Raw genomic sequence first — 5,074 nt, 5'->3', positions numbered from 1 at the left:
TCTCTTCCCCTTACTCTCCTTCTTTGGAAAAGGAGCAAATCCTTAGTACCAGCCAGCAGCCAGCAAGGATATCAAGCCCCCAGAGGGGAGAAGGGCAGAAATGGAACCACGTGGCTCGAGGTGCGACAGTGTTTGTCAATGCCATGAGCACACCATTCCTGAATGTTAGTGTGATCATTGTAACCATCGGCTGTGGTGTAGTTTCATGTGCAGTTTGCTCTTAAAAATATGTGGGCTTTCAAGGCTTTTATTTTATAATGTTTTCCCCCTTGGTGAAATAATTGGGTAATTCATTTAAAAGAATGCCTCTTGGAGGCCAGGCCTGTTTTCTCTGANAGGAACCGGTGCCTTAGCGGCTTTCCCGAAAAGTCTCCGCTGGGGCCTGGGAGGTTGCTGACCCAGTGGCTGGGGCCTCAGTGCTGTTAGCAGAAGGGAAAAGAGAAATGAGGACTTTTCTAGCCTCTGATGTTTTCATGCAGAGGTGAGGCTAGTGAATTCCACTTTGAGGTGGGCCACACAGAGAGACAGGGACAGGGGACTAGAGGTGTGGGGGGGAGCAGCAAGGCCCTTACCCATGGGGCTGAGGCGTCACCTTCACTCAGAGGCCTCCTAGGAATGGGGCACAGAGAGGCCGGAAGAGAAAATGGTGAGGCAGTGGTTCTCTGTTCTCTGTTGCCCTTGGCAACACTGCATGGTGGGGGGGAGGCGGGGAGACCAGCATCTTGGGAGTGGGCCCCGGTCGACCCTGGAGAGGTCATGGGCCATCGCACAGAGGTGGAGACCTCGTCGGGGTGGGCTGAGCAGTGTGCTGACCACAAGACTGCACTGTGAGCAGGCGAATGTTCCCTGTGGGATACTAGAGCTCTGCCTGATTCCTTCTAGCACCTTCTGACCGTGTTCCCTGGGGCATGCTATAGTCCCTATATGGCCCCTAGATGTCTTTTTTTTTTTCCTAAGTGTATCTATTCTTTGGAGTAGAAATTTGCCAAGAATGAGAGCGGGGAATGAAACAGTCCCCCAGACTCCTCTTTCCTCCCCCTTCCCGAGTCACCATGGTATCGGATGGCTGGCCGCAACCATTTACTTCTGATTGAGTGCTCTGATTTCTTTAGTCACTTATCTTCTCCCTCCCCCATTCCTTACCCCTTTCCCCTCGACCCTCCTCTCCCCACCTCTCCCCACGGCTTCGGTAAGAAAGAGCCAGCCTTGAATTCAAGCATAATTGCTCGGTAGGGGGGACTTCCTTGAAAAAACCTCAAATTTTTGGTCTGCAACAGTGGAAATCTGTTTGAACCCTTGAACTTCCTTTCTTGTTGAAATGACCACCTACAGAAACATGCTGGGGGAAAGTAGCAGAGGCATAGTGGCCCCTTTTATGGGAAAAACAGTAGCTGGAATTATTTCACTTTTGCAAGAATTCTATAATGAGGAGGCATTTCTGAAGGGCGCGTATGGAGCAAACATTCCACAAATTGGAGATGTCTGCACGTTGCGATTGGAATATTGTAATAATCAATGTTTCTGGCCTCAGAAACAGAGTCTTCATTCTTTCTTGACCACGAGCACAAAAGCTGGTAACTGTAGCATGTCTGTACCCTTGTGTTGCCGTTCGCAGGGCTCTGCTGGGGTCCTGGGGGGTTTCAGACACACAAGCAACAATGGGGAGGGGAAGGGTTTTTGCCGCTGAAGGGAAATTGGCCATGACTGTTCTGTATTTTCCAGTGAACGGATTGCGTGAACTTGCTCTTGAGCTCATCCAAGCACTAGGCCGTCTTCCATTTTTCTTTTTAAAAATGTTTTTTATTTATTTCTAGGAGAGAGAGAGAGAGAGAGAGAGACAGCGTGAGCAGGGGAGGGTCAGAGAGAGAGGGAGTCACAGACTCTGAAACAGGCTCCAGGCCCTGAGCTGGCAGTCAGCACAGAGCCTGACGCGGGGCTCGAACCCACGAACCGTGAGATCATGACCCAAGTGAAAGTCGGACGCTTAACCGACCAAGCCACCCAGGCGCCCCAAGGCCCTTTTCCATTTATGGAGGCCCCCGTTCGCTTGGTGTGCCTCGGGAGGGCTCCTGGGTGGACACAAACGGATAAATCTGGGAAAACCTTCATCTCAGCCTCTTTCCCCCTTCAGCCTGGCTCCAGCACCCCCTCCCCCACAATATCATCTTAAAACAGAAATCTGAGCATGTCCTTTGTCTGCTTAAGGACTGTCTCTAGCCCCCACCTCTACAGAAAAAGCTGACTCTTTAGCAAGGCCTAGGTCTGAGCCCACTACCCTGGTGTGGGTCATCCTTTCAAGCTTTCCCACTTCTCCTGGACCTGATCCAGCGCAGGCAGCGCACAGGCCTCTGGACCTGCCATGTTCACTTCACTTCACCGCCTGTGCTGTTCTTGCTACTTAATGCAGCCTGTGTTCTCTTCTCCACTGGCTGTAACTCCTACCCAGACTTCATACCCCAAGCCAAATGTCACTTCCTCTGTGAAGTCTTCCCTGACTTCCTCATCTGCTCGCTCCAAGATTTTGCTGCCAGAATAGTTCATATTGTACAGATATTCCTCTGAATAGTGCCTACNCATTCTGCTATGTGTTTGTGGGGCCCAGCACAGTGCCTGGCATCCCCTGGGTGTTCAGTAAAAAGAGTCAGCATTTCTTGTAATGAATGTTGAAAGAGGGGATGTTTCATGTAAGAAACGGCAAGAAAGTTCTATCTAACTTCATTATCAGCCTTCTGGAGGAACACCCAATATTGTTAAGCCACTGCACAATTCTGTATTTTACTGAGATTTCTGTGTCTATGTGAATTTCAGAAGACATACACACACAGACATACATACACACAGGCTCTCAGTTTTAAAAACATTTAAATTAAGCTTTTTCTCATTGAGTTATTCTATACCAGGGGCCAGCAGACTTTTTCTGTAAAAGGCTGGATAGTAAATGTTTTAGGCTTTGTAAGACATTTAGTCTTTGTTACAAGTACTCAAGTTTGCCTTGTAGCAGGAAAGCAGCCACAGACAACACCCAAATTATACAATTTTTAAAAAATGATTTTTATTTTATTTATTTATTTTTAATGTTTATTTTGAGAGTGAGNTTAAGTTTATATATATATGCATAGAAAAAGAGAGTGAGCACGAGCTGGGAAGGGGTAGAGGGAGAGGGAGAGAGAGAATCCCAGGCTGGCTCCAGGCTCACTGTGGAGCCAGACACAGGGCTTGATCCCATGAGCCTGGGATCATGACCTGGGTGGAAATCAAGAGTCCGGCGCATAACCTGCTGAGCCACCNATGGAAATGTATGGGATCCAGCATATATACATAGAATTGTCCATCTGTAGAAACAGGTGATTCATTTCTTCTGACATGTTAAGAAAGAGAATGAGAGTGGTGTTGGAGTAGGCAGCTGGTGTGGATTAAAAGCTGATTGAATCTGGGGCGCCTGGGTGGCTCAGTCGGTTAAGCGGTTAAGTGTCCAACTTTGGCCCAGGTCATAATCTCACAGCTTGTGAGTTGGAGCCCCGCGTCGGGGTCTGTGCTGACAGCTCAAGGCCTGGAGCCTGCTTCAGATCCTGTGTCCCTCTCTTACTCTGCCCCTCACCCACTTATGCTCTGTCTCTCTCTCTCAAGAATAAATAAAACATTTAGAAAAATTAAAAAAAAACCCTATTTTTTCCTGCAACTTTTTGGAATCCTATAAACCATGTGAAGGGAGATACAGCAGGAGCGAATGCACTGAGAATGGGCAGTTGTGTTGGAATCAGCTTTGTTTTCATGTTAACCACAACTATTTATGATGATACTCTTTTTTTTANGACCTAAGCGAAAGTCGGACGCTTAACTGACTAAGCCACCCAGGCGCCCCCCTCTGATGATACTCTTAAGGCTGCCACAAGTAAAATAAAATGCAATATGTGGTCCAAGTGTTTAGCAGTAATTTTACTTACTTATGGCCTCCATTGGTCATTTTCTCCTTCACAAGGACTAAACACTGGCGTAGCTGAGAAAGCCAAATTTTTCCAGAGAGGATTACTGTTGGTCTTTGGCGTGGTGTTGATGAGACCCATCAGAATTGGGTGTTAGAAAGTATGTTGGTAGAAGTTACGGTGGGATCAGGATATTTGCACTGTTTTGTGACAGGGCTCCAGATTATTCTGTGGAACGCTCTAGTGATTTGCTTTTGGATGCGGAATAAGAGACCATGGATTTTGTATGTCAACATCATGCCTTTGGTGAATTTTGCAATGTTTGGCTCTGCCAGCGATGGCCTCTCTTTACAGCCACATTCACAAATGCCTCCTTTTAAGCAACTTGAATCCAGATCGTACATGTCACCTTAGAGGGCGTGCATGAAAGAACTTCTCAAATCGCCAAGTCCTGAAGCGTGAGCTTTGCTGTTATTTATTGTGGGACTTCTCAGATCTTCCCTTGGTCACGGAGCCTGTTGGTTTCACTGCATAACATTTGGAAGGCTGTAGATTATTCTTGCACATCAGGGACTCTCTCTGACAAAACTAAGCGGCAAGAAATGAATGCAGAAAGAAAAAGGGATGAGTGAATTGCAAATATATCTGTTAGTGCCTTAATAGTACAAGAAAGCAAGATGATGCATTAAGAGAATTCGTGCATTCTCTGAATACTGGGATCTTTTCATTATTGCTCAGTTAAAAAAAAAGGGGGATTGGGGGTGTAGAGATGCCATCTTCATCATCCTGGCAAGGGCTGGCCCCTCCTGCCCTTCTTACCCCTCCCTTCCTGGGTTGCTCTGGGCAGTTTCCACCATCACTGTTGGAAGCACTATGGTTTCTTCAGCTGGACCTGCCCAGAGTGTGTCCCCAGAGGCCTCGGATCCAACCCGTCAGGACAGGAGTTCCTTCCTCATCACGCTTGGCCGCTGTCAATCCAATGCTGAGATGGCTTAGAAATTCCCTCAACTTCTATGTTCAGGCTGACGTTGTGGAAAAGAAAAAATTTGCCCAGGGCTTCTGTTTGTGCTGACATTCCTCCAGCCCATCTGATACTGAAATGATACAAAGAGATTGAGAGAGGGACAAAGCAGGAATAAGGAAATTGAGGA

The sequence above is a fragment of the Crocuta crocuta genome, unplaced genomic scaffold (genome assembly GCF_008692635.1).
Source record: "Crocuta crocuta isolate KB4526 unplaced genomic scaffold, BGI_CrCroc_1.0 scaffold657, whole genome shotgun sequence".
Lineage (NCBI taxonomy): Eukaryota > Metazoa > Chordata > Mammalia > Carnivora > Hyaenidae > Crocuta > Crocuta crocuta.
The sequence above is the reverse complement of the archived record's forward strand: the minus strand, read 5'-3'. Positions refer to the sequence as shown.